The sequence below is a fragment of the Nicotiana tabacum genome, chromosome 7 (genome assembly GCF_000715075.1).
Source record: "Nicotiana tabacum cultivar K326 chromosome 7, ASM71507v2, whole genome shotgun sequence".
In the NCBI taxonomy this organism is placed as follows: Eukaryota; Viridiplantae; Streptophyta; class Magnoliopsida; order Solanales; family Solanaceae; genus Nicotiana; species Nicotiana tabacum.
In genome coordinates, this window is record NC_134086.1 from 172261969 (window position 1) to 172275082 (window position 13114).

Here is a 13114-nt window from a genome sequence, read left to right on the forward strand (position 1 = left end):
AGTAATTTTGAGACTAGAGCCAATTTATTGTTACTCAATATGGTTGACTTCGATATTATCTTGGGCATGGACTGATTGTCACCCCATTATGCTATTCTTGATTGTCATGCCAAAACCGTGACGCTGGCTATGCTAGGTGTACCGCGTGTTGAGTGGAGGGGTACTTTAGATCACACTCCCAGTAGGGTTATTTCTTTCCTTAAGGCTCAGCATATGGTTGAGAAGGGGTATTCCGCGTATTTAGCTTATGTGAGAGACGTCAGTATTGATACTCCTTCAGTTGATTTAGTTCCAGTAGTACGGGATTTTCCCGATGTGTTTCCAGCTGATCTTCCAGGCATGCCGCCTAATAGAGATATTGATTTTGGCATTGATCTGTTGCCGGGCACTCAGCCCATTTCTATTCCCCCATATCGTATGGCTCCTCCTGAGTTGAAGGAGTTGAAGGATCAGTTACAAGAATTGCTTGATAAGGGTTTTATTCGGCCCAGTGTATCACATTGGGGTGCTCCTATCTTGTTTTTGAAGAAAAAGGATGGTTATATGCAAATGTGTATTGACTATCGCCAGTTGAACAAGGTTACAATGAAGAACCGTTATTCTTTGCCCCGTATTGATGATCTGTTTGACCAGCTTCAGGGCGCACAGGTGTTTTCTAAGATTGATTTGCACTCAGGTTACCATCAGTTAAAGATTCGGGAGCCAGATATCCCGAAGACAGCTTTCAGGACTCGGTATGGTCATTACGAGTTCCTTGTTATGTCATTTAGGCTGACCAATGCCCCAATAGCCTTTATGCATTTGATGCACAGTGTGTTTCGGTCGTATCTTGACTCGTTCGTCATTGTCTTTATTGATGATATTCTGGTGTATTCCCAGAATCGGGAAGATCATGAGCAGCACCTGAGGACTGTTCTTCAGACTCTGAGAGAGAAGAAGTTATATGCTAAATTCTCAAAGTGTGATTGGTTGGATTCAGAGGCATTCTTAGGCCACGTGGTATCGAGTAAGGGTATTCATGTGGATCCGAAGAAGATAGAGGTCGTGCAGAGTTGACCCAGATCATCCTCAGCTATAGATATCCACAGTTTCCTTGGTTTGCCGGGTTACTACCATCATTTTGTGGAGGGGTTTTCATCGATTGCAGCCCCTATGACCAGGTTGACCCAGAATGGTGCTCTATTTTGGTGGACTGAGGAGTGTGAGGCGAGCTTTCAGAAGCTCAAGACAGTTTTGACCACAGCCCCAATTTTGATACTGCCTACAGATTTTGGGTTTTATACGGTCTATTGTGATGCCTCGAGGATTGGCCTCGGAGCGTTGTTGTTTCAGGACGGTAGGGTGATTGCCTATGAGTCCAGACAGTTGAAGATATACATGAGAAGAACTACCTTGTTCACGACCTTGAGTCAGTTGCCATTGTTCACGCCCTGAGATTTGGCGTCATTATTTATACAAGGTGACTTGTGAGATTTATACTGACCATCGGAGCTTGCAGCACTTGTTCAAGCAAAAGGATCTAAATTTGCGCCAGAGGAGGTGGTTAGAGTTGCTAAAGGACTATGATATCACTATTTTATATCACCCGGGCAAGGCCAATACGGTGGCTGATGCTTTGAGTCGTCGGGCAGAGAGTTTGGGGAGTTTGGCTTATTTACCAGCATTAGAGAGGCCTATGGCGATGGATATTCAGGCCTTATCCAGTCAGTTTATGCGATTGGATCTTTCGGAGCCCAGTCGGGTTCTAGCTTGCATGGTTTCTCGGTCTTCCTTATTTGATCGTATCAGGGAGTGGCAGTATGATGACCCTCATTTGCTTGTCCTCAAGGACAAGGTTTAGCATGATGATGCCAGAGATGTGACTATTGGTGATGATGGGGTATTGAGGATGCAGGGTCGGATTTGTGTACCCAATGTTGACGGGTTTCGGGAGTTGATTCTGGAGGAGGCCCATAGCTCACGGTATTCCATTTATCTAGGTGTCGCAAAGATGTATCAGGATTTGAGACAACACTATTGGTGGAGGCGGATGAAGAAGGATATAGTTGGATTTGTAGCTCGGTGCCTCAACTATCAGCAGGTGAAGTATGAGCACCAAAGACCGGGTGGGTTGCTTCAGCAGATAGAGATTCTGGAGTGGAAGTGGGAGAGGATTACAATAGACTTTATAGTTGGGCTTCCATAGACTTTGAGGAAGTTTGATGCCATTTGGGTAATTGTGGATCGGCTGACCAAATCCGCTCATTTCATTCCTATGTGTACTACTTATTCTTCGGAGCGGTTGGCAGAGATTTATATCCGGGAGATTGTTCGTCTGCATGGTATTCCAGTTTCCATCACTTCAGATAGAGGTACCCAGTTCACATCACGGTTCTGGAGAGCCGTTCAGCATGAGTTAGGTACTCGGGTAGAGTTGAGTACAATATTTCACCCTCAGACGGACGGACAGTCCGAGCGCACTATTCAGATTCTTGAGGATATGCTCTGTGCGTGTGTGATTGAGTTTGGAGGGTCTTGGGATCAGTTCTTGCCATTGGCAGAGTTTGCTTGCAACAACAACTATCAGTCCAGCATTCAGATGGCACCATATGAGGCTTTATATGGTAGGCAGTGCAGATCTACGGTGGGTTGGTTTGAGTCGGGTAAGGCGAGACTATTGGGCACAGACTTGGTTTAGGATGCTTTGGAGAAGGTTAAGGTGATTCAGGATAGACTCTGTACAGCCCAGTCTAAAAAGAAGAGTTACGCAAACCAGAAGGTTCGTGATGTTTCCTATATGGTTGGAGAGCGGGTTCTCCTTTGGGTTTCGCCTATGAAAGGCGTCATGAGATTCGGGAAGAAAGGAAAGTTGAGTCCGAGATTTATTAGCCCTTTTGAGATATTGAGGCATGTTGGGGAGGTTGGTTATAAGCTGGTCTTACCTCCCAGCTTGGCAGGAGTTCATCCGATATTTTATGTTTCGATGCTCCAGAGGTATTACGGTGATACATGCACGTGTTGGATTTCAATTCAGTCCAGTTGGACAAGGATCTATCTTATGTTGAGGAGCCAGTGGCAATATTGGACAGGCAGGTCAGAAAACTGAGGTCAAAGAATATTGCATCGGTGAAGGTTCAATGGCGGGGCCAGTCAGTCCAGGAGGCGACCTGGGAGACCGAGCAGGATATGCGCAGTAGTTACTATCATCTTTTCATTACATTAGGTATGTCTCTATGCTCGTTCGAGGACGAACGAATGTTAAAGTGTGGGAGGATGTGACGCCAGTCGTTATAAGAGTTAACGTCCTGATCCCCTATTAACTTCTTTCCCCAAGTTTAATTCTGCTAATGTGGTTTGCCAGGATGTTCGATTTTGAGTTTCAGAGAGTTTTGGGAAATTTAGTCCCTAAATGAGAGCTTAAGTGTTGGAAAATTTACCGTAGTCAGAACAGTGTGAAGACAGCCTTGGAATGGAAATTCGATGGTTTCGTTAGCTTCGTTGGGTGATTTCGGGGTTGGGAGCGTGTTCGGATTGTGTTTTGGAGATCCGTAGCTAATTTAGGCTTGAAATGCCAAAGGTTGAATTTTTGAAGTTTCTGGTCCGATAGTAAGATTTTGATCCGAGTGTCAGAATGGAATTCTGAGAGTTGTAGTAGCTCCGTCATGTCATTTAGGATGTGTGTGCAAAATTTCAGGTCATTCAGACGTGGTTTGGTTAGGTTTTTTATCGAAAGCGTATTTTTGGGAAATTTGGAGTCCTTAGGCTTAAATCTTTGATTAATTCAAGTTTCCGATGTTCTTTGAAGTGTTTTGAAGATTGGTACAAGTTTGAATGAGGTTTTAAGATATGTTGATGCCTTTGGTCGAGGTCCCGGGGGCCTTGGGATGAATTCGGATGGTTAACGGAGGAAATTTTGGAGTTGAGGTTGTGCAGCAGTTGTCTTCTGGTATTTTCGCATCTGCGATTTGGGAACCGCAGAAGCGGCTTAGAGGCCGCAGAAGCGAAAGTTGCGATTTTCTTCAGGAACCGCAAATGTGGTATATTTTTCAGATGCGGATTCTGGCCTTTGAGTGGGAAGTCGCATATGCGACAGTTTGTTCCGCAGAAGCGGGACCGCAGATGCGAAAACTGCTGGGCATTATTTTAAAAGAGGTTCCGCGACTTTGAGGTTTATTTCCACCATTTCTAATCGTTTTTGGAACTCTTTGAAAGGGATAAAAGAAGGATTCGAAGGGAATCGCTTGGAGGTAACGTCCTTGACTTCATAACTCGATTCTATGTGATTAAAGACCAAATAATGGTGAGAAATTTGGAAAAATGAGTAATTAGGGCTTGAGTTTAAGAGACCTTTGATTGAGGATTTGATGGGTAATTGAACTCCAATTTTAGTGTTTTTATTATGCATAGACTCGTGAGAGTACGAGGTTTCTGAAAATATAAATTTCACCCGATTCCGAGACGTGGGCCCTAGGGGTGTTTTGGTCATTTTACCTAATTTCGCATATTAGCTTAGAATTTAATTGTTGAATCAGCTTCTTGAAGTATTATTTACATTATGAAATGGAATTGAATAGATTTGGGCCATTTGGAGTCGGATACTCGTGGCAAGAACGTGGTTTCTAGTTGATTTTGAGTCGGTTCGAGGTAAGTGGCTTGTCTAACCTTGTGTGGGGGACCTTCCCCTTAGGATTTGTATATTTTGTAACTGAATTGCCTTGTGCATGAGGTGACGAACGCGTACTAGTGCAAATTGTTGGAAACCCGATTTTCTTAAAGTATTCATTAGCGTGTTTCTTTTCCTTCTTTTATTACTTGTCCTGTTAAGCCTGTTGTTAGCTTAGGAAAGCATGTCTAAGTGATTTAATTGCTTTAATTGATCAATCTGTTTACCTGAACTCTGTGCAGCATGCTAGGCTAGAATTATTTGTTGTCTTAATATGAAATTTCCCTTTGTTGAATATTTTCTTGTTACTGCTGTGTATTTACATTGGGACTACGGATGTGGGATTCCGGTAGCTCCCCCTTGTCTATTTACTTTGGGACTGCGGGTTAGATTCCCGATAGATCCCCCTGCACAGTTATATGGAACTACGAAAATGCACCCAGTAGATTCCCTCAGTACTAGGTATTTATATTTGGGACTGCTGGTTAGATTCCCGATAGATCCCCCTGCATATTTACATTTGGGGACTACAAATCGAGATTTCCGGTAGATCCCCCCGCGCATTGATAGTTGGACTACGGGACGGGATCCCGGAAGATCCTTCGGACATATATGTGATGGACTACGGGACGGTATCCCGGGAGATCCACTGGACAGTTGTAATTGGGCCTACAGGACGATATCCTGGAAGATGCTCCGGATGGTATCTCTATGTTGAGCTGTATTTTCTTCCGTGGCTTGTCTGTCTCTGTTCATGGTGTTGTTGTTTTCTGCAGTTCTATATTATTTCTTACTGTTGCACTTATTTATACTGATTTACTCACACTGTTAACCCTTATATCTTATTGATCTCAGTAGGGCCCTAACCTTCCTCGTCACTACCCTACCGAGGTTAGGCTTGGCACTTACTGAGTACCGTTGTGGTGTACTCATGCCTCTTCTGCGCATGTTTTTCATGTGCAGATCCAGGTATTTTCGCTCACTCTTATCATCCTTGAGGCGAGGCGCTTCTGTAGAGACTTCAAGGTATATTTGTCGCGTCCGCAGACCGAGGAGTCCCTTTCTATTCTCGCTTTTAAGTATTAGCCCTTCTGTACTTCTTTTCTTTGTTAGACAAATATGGAGTTAGATAGTGTTAGATATTTAAAGGCTTGTATTTTCATGAGATTTTTGATTTTGGGATAGTGTACTTGGTTTGAGAATGTTGTATTGTATATGTCGAGCGGCATTTAAATATTGTTTCCTTAAGTTATTTTGGCTTTTGACTATTTATTCCGCAAGTTTAGTTTATTTTCCGCATTGTTAGGCTTACCTAGTCGTAGAGACTAGGTGTCGTCACGATAGTTCACAGAGGGCGAACTGGGGTCGTGACATAACTATTATTCCGCTAATGTACATTATTATTATCCAATTTACCAGGCATATTGACCAAAGAAAGGATCTCGCCTTTTAATAAATCAAAACAATAATAATAATATACACAACTAATAATAATTATTTCAAGATTAAGAGTATAAGTATATTTAATGGTTAGAGAATTTATTTTATTAAATCGGTATAAAATACTTATCTCTATTTGGTCCGTTCAATACATACAAAATGTACTAGCACAAGAAGTTGGAATTAAATCATTCCCATAATTAAGATAAATTATATTTAATCTTGTGCTACAATCATCCATGATGGTTTGTCCAATTCCATCATTAGATTGTGAGCTCAAAACTTTATACTTATAAGAAACGGTGATTTAATCTTCCATGTATAAGCTAAACTCTATACACTAAATCATTCCTGGGAAGAGAAAGAAGCAGATAGAGTAAGGGCCGCTACAATTGCTTTAGCGCTAGGTCTCTCGAGCCTTGCCTTTTTCCATGTCTCCCGAAGAAGATTAAGAGCTGAAAGCGAATTCCCAATTATCTGACACTGGATCAGTAGAAAAACCTTTGTCATTACAATAGGAAATAGATGCGAAGCTGTTCATTTATCCAGTTGAGACTGCAACAATTTCTTTTGCGGGAACCGAAACAAGAGCTTGAACAGGAGCTGCTGTCGATATTGGCAACGTTTTTAGGGAGCTCTTTGGGAGCGAAATGACTGACGCGCTAGGAGTGGTCTTTAAGAGCCTGCTTTCGAGTCACCCGGTAAATTTACCAACCCTGTTCGACTTCATCGCTACGCCCCTTACCTCTTCATTGGGAGCAGGTTGACTACAGAGGGTTCCCCCCTAATTGAACTCAAGCTTCTTTTTATGCTATTTGGAGCGAAATTCACTAGAACTAGAAGGAGTGAATAGCTACAATTTCTTTGAAATATTTTAAATATATAATTTTTTTCTTTGCGAGTTAATTTACTAGTACTAGAGCTACCTTTTACATTCTTTAATGGTAAAGTTTCATATCCTTATGAGAACTTTTCCTTCCTATACCCCGTACACAATGAAAATAAGAACAGAAATCTTCATGTGCAACTTGATTTTTCCTTGATACTATTGCAACTTTTGCCATAGACAAATTTACGATTTATATTTGATAATATTAATATTTAAGGTATTTAGTATCAAAGATAAGATATGTAATTTTAGATTATTCATTCACCATTAAATATTTGTTGATATTTATATATCTTAAATAAGATGCATCCGGATCTAGCGTTGCACGAGGAGCTCTCACTAATTACATTTACATCAGGGAACCACATGAAAGCTACCCTACATAAGTACATTATGCTGTTTGCCTAACTATGAATGAGAATTCTTCTTAACAAGAATTGTTGCAATAGGATAATAGTTAGGAGAATTTAAAAGCATTATGTCATTAAGATTTTTAAGGTTTTAGCTAAGATTTAGCTAAGGCTCAGCTCATGTCCTCACTACTCAGTCATATTTGGTTTGGTATTGCTACTGCCAATTTATAGCTCGTTTGGTCAAGCTGCAAAAATCAGCTTATTTTTGAGAAATACTTTTTTTTCAAAAATATTTTTCTCAAAGTACTTTTGGTGAAAAGTAGTTTGTGTTTGACTAATTAGTTTGAAAAACACTTCTGAACAACAATTAGTATTTGGCCAATCTTTAAAAAACTGTTTTTAAGTGTATTTTTCTCAAAAGTGCTTCTCAAAAAAGTGTTTTTGGAGAGAAACTATTTTTTTCTGCTTCTCCTCAAAAGTATTTTTTTTCCTTCCAAAAACTTGGCCAAACACCTTAATTTTTTGCCCAAAAAAAGTGCATTTGGCCAAAAAAAATAAAAAAAGGTTGGCCAATCGGACTATTATTCTCCATTCTTACTCGATTACTACACACACAAAACACGTGTGGTTTTTACTTCACACATACTTTTGGAGATAGCGAACATTTAAACGTGGCTTCAAAATTTAAAGTTATGTGAATCTAGCTATAACTTTTAAGTCATGTGTCATGTCCGCCCCTGACTGCTTTCAATTGGACATGTTTCATTAAGCTGCTGCTTGAAAGTAACTTTACGCCAAAAGTGAAGAAAATGTCTGAATATTCAAATGAATTTAATTACTTGCGCTATAGCGTACGACTGCCATGATTCATTCTAGAAAGTGGAAATGCATAACAACCACATGTACTTTGTTTAACATGTGTGATGTGACTGTAAATTCAGACTTAATTTTGATGTCTTTATTTAATATTATGCCAACAACCAAATACATGATAGAGTCATTGGTGATGCTTTTATCGGTTCTTAAGAAAGAACATCAATTCATGTCTGTTAATATAGAGGCTCCACACCATTTTTTTCACGATTCGAACTGCAATCAAAAGAAAGTGAGTAGAAAGAGCATGAGCATCTTGAGAGGATTTTGGAAAGAAAGAGAATTGGGTTAATTGTGATTTTGTAAAATCACAATTATTAGCATAATCAAACGAAATTTTAATAAATGTTGAATTCCGGCAAGTTATATACTACTTACTAAGAAAATGATTCCATACATGAACATTCATTATGGCCATAAAACCAATCTTTCAAAACTAGAGTCAATTACTCAAATTGTCACTAATTATCCCAAATTATCTCCTAAAGTCACTTTTCTTTTGTTTATGACAACAAAGTCACTGAACTATGCTTATTGCACTCAGAAGATCACTCAACTAGATTTTTCAAATTTTGGATTGTCAAATACCTATTTACCCTCTAAATTATAAACATTTATTTTATTTTTATTTTTTTAAAATTTTTTAATATTATGATTTTTCTTTTTTAATTTATATTATGGACTTACCTATAGAATAAATAAATATTATTAATAAATTAATTTTTTTTAAATATTTAACCATCTATAATGCTGGAATAACAAAATAATGTGCACAATAAAAAAATTAATTAGAATAATTTGTTCGTAATAATAATTTTAATATTAACAATAAAAATTCAAAATTTATTTACACAATTCAGAATGAAAGAAAATAGGTTGTAACCATGCATGTAATATAAGAATACTTATTTAAATAAAGGTATTATTTATAATATACCTTGGGGATCGGGATATTATACTTGGGGAATTGAAGAATGCCGACAGTCACCATGAATTAAGTAATTGTTGGGACATTGAGATCGATGAAGTCATGGAGGCAATGCGTAAGATGACAAGGGGCAGAGCTACCGGGCCAAACGAAATTCCGGTTGAACTGTGGAGGTGTTTGGGTAGAGCAGGCTTGGAATGGCTTACTACATTGTTTAGTGTTATATTCAAGACTAATAGGATGCCTGAAGAGTGGAGGTGGAGTACAATGGTCCCCTTGTATAAGAACAAAGGTGATGTCCAGAGCTGTAACAACTATAGGGGTATCAAATTACTAAGTCATACTATGAAAGTTTGGGAGAGAGTGGTAGAAATGAGAGTGCGAAGGACGGTGTCTATTTCAGACAACCAGTTCGGGATCATACCGGGGCGATCTACCACAGAAGTTATCCACCTTATTAGGAGGATGGTGGAACAGTACAGGGATAGGAAGAAGGATCTCCACATGGTGTTTATTGATCTGGAGAAAGCGTACGATAAGGTTCCTAGGGAGGTCTTATGGAGCTGCTTAGAGGATAAAGGGGTCCCGGTTGACTATATTAGGGTGATTAAAGACATGTATGCTGGAGCTAAGACTCGGGTTAGGACAGTAGAAGGCGACTCTAAACACTTTCCAGTTATTACGGGGTTGCACCAAGGGTCTGCGCTCAGCCCATTCCTATTTGCCCTGGTGATGGATGCACTGACTCATCATATTCAAGGGGAGGTGCCATGGTGCATGTCACACCTCCTTTTTCCGCCCCCGCGGGGGTACGTAGGGAGTTTTTTCCAATTAAAGGACAATCGAAACGAGATTTATTTATTTATTTCAGAGTCGCCACTTGGGAGATTTAGGGTGTCCCAAGTCACCAATTTAATCCCGAATCGAGGAAAAGAATGACTCTGTATTACAGTCTGCGAACCAGAAATCCGGATAAGGAATTCTGTTAACCCGGGAGAAGGTATTAGGCATTCCCGAATTCTGTGGTTCTAGCACGGTCGCTCAACTGTTATATTCGGCTTGATTATCTGATTTTATACAAAATATGAACTTATGTGCAAATTTTATCTTTTTACCGCTTTTATTATTTTTTAATTATTTTTACAAGAATGTGAACATTGTTTAAAAACATGTCTTTGGATTGCGTCACATAAAATGCACCCGCGATCCGGAATGTATTTTTATTCAATGTTTTGGGATTTGGATTTGGGTCGCATAAATGCGCACCCGTGTTTAAGAATGTATTATTATTAAAATCGTGCCTAAAGCGATTAGCATATTATTATTTATGGGTAAGACTGTGGAATTCACTAAACAGTCCATCCCGAATTCTAAATACTCAATTAAACAATTATTGAGGGCCCCGCAATTAGTGCATTTTATTGGACGAGGCTCATCTCATTTTATTTTTAAAAGGGCAGTCCTAAAATGCCTACATTTTTTATTGAAATTTGTCTCTACAAAATAAAGGAGAAATATCTTAATTTATTTACATGTTATTACCTAGTTACATTATACTAGGCATGTTCTCAGTTTGTCAAATTAAAAAAAATATAGCAATTCTAATTTTAATCCTAGACCATTTACATGCTGAAATTAACCAATATTATTTAACTAAACAATATTTCTACCAACTTCCTACTAGATGGCCTATTCGTTTGATTTTTGACTCGACGGAATTACTACACCATTTATTTATTTTTAGGCAATAGATGTAGATAGTTCATTTGTTAAGCTATCGTCGCATGTTCCACTATATGTATTAAATATCTACATGATTCTGATTTTTTACAAGCTAAATAATTTATACATACAAATAAAATTCAGAATATAATTAAATATAATTCAGAATTTCAACTCTTCATTTTTTCGTATTCATGCTTCATATTTCGGATTACAATAACCAGCGTGTCAGTTGTGTACCTGATATTGGAAGCAAAAGAAAATGAAGATGAGAATCAACAGCAGTAATAACAATACAGCACAGCAGCAACAATCCAGCAACAGTAACAACCCAGGAACAGAGTTTGCAAACCGGTGGAGTATTAATCCCAAAACAAAAACTTCAAGCTTTTATGACACAACAACAATTAATGTTAATTTCAAACAATGAAAGAAAGCAGAATATTTTTTAGTTTTTTTTTTTATTTGAAAGTTTGAATATTTTTCGGAATTTTCTCTCTCTTAAATGTTCAGCCTTTTTTTTTTCTCTCTCTCTATTTTTGTATTCCTTTCTATTTTTGTCCTCTCTTTTTTCTGATTTCAAGACTTCTACTTATATCTCATCCCATAAATCTTTTAATCAATTAAAATCAACCCATTTTCTCTACCAAACCCATTATCTTCCCACTCATCCCCGTTACATTAAATAAATATATCACACCACCCCATTATATTTTGTCCCCCATGCCTAACATAAACAAATACAAGAATCCCCCACACTAAAATTTGTCTTGTCCCCCCTTTATATTAAATAACTATATCACAACCCACCCCATTTCATTTTGTCCCCCATGCTTCATATAAAAAATTACAAAATGTACAATTCCTAAACTACCCCTCCGACCTTACTGAAATTATCAAACTACCCCTGAACATACTGCAAATTACCAAACTACCCCATCAGCTATAACAAATCAATTAATCAAACTTAACCAAAATATAGACAATATGATCAATTTCTTACAATGTTCAAACAACGAATCACATGAACATGATTTCTTCAATATTTCAACAACAAATCACATGAACACAAATTGAACAACAAAGAACAACTAAAATTTGATTGAACAATATTTTAGCAACAAACAAACCTATTTTCCGATTCAACAACAACAACAACAAACAAGTATATTCAGATTTCTAAATTCAATAATATTGATCTTAAAATCAACCCTAACAACATTACAACCAACAATTCCTATACTAAACTTAAACAAGATCATGAGACAAATTCAATAAATAATCATAAATGATAAACAAGAAATCAAACTATACAAATTTCGGATTCAAGATCAACCAAACAAAGTATGAACATGAATGAAAATATTCAATAACGATAACAAACAAACTTTGTTCAAACTTCGAATTAAACTTAAACAAAACAAATAAACATATTCAAATCACTAATATTCAAATAATCAACTAATCTTTCTTAAATTAAATCCAACAAAACTTATAACAAAGATGCATGATCCAAAAATTAAAACCAAAACATAACTTCTCATTATATTACTAAATTAAAAACGAACTTCAAACAAGATGAACACTAACTAAATCTATATTAACAACAAACAACGGATTTGAACGATTTAAACTAATACCTTTCTATATTAAAACTAAACTAACAATTCTTTTTTTCAAAAAATAAATAAAATTAACATGAAAAACAATTAATTAAATTTTCATTTGAATCTGAAAATTAAACCAACAAAACACATGAACAAACTAAAAAAAATTAATTCAACGATGAACAAGACAAGAATGTTAAACCCAAATCTTAAACCCACTAACCGGATCGAAACGACGATCGAAGAAGATGGTCGTTTGGCGTCGTTTGAAGACGATGCAGCAGCTCAGTAGCAGTTCCAGGAGCAGCAACTCAACACGATGGAACAACAGCAGCAACACGTCGGAGCAGGCAGCAGCGCGACATAGTAGCAGCAGCGCGAATGGAGACGAAGACGCAGCGGCAGCCATGGGAGCTCGAGTTCGAGCTCGATGAAGCTCGTCCATAGCTGGTCGTAGCAAAAGCAAGCAGCAGCATGACGGAGCAGTAGCGGGCAGCAGCAAAACGCAGCAGTGGCGGACAGCAACATCTCCAAGACTGTTGCTTCTTCTTCTTCACCTCATGTTGCTCGTTGGTTTTCTGTCCAGCGACGACGAGGTGGTTTCGAATCAGCTGCTCGATAGGCAGCAGCAGTAGAAGAAGAAGGAGAAGATGCAGCAGC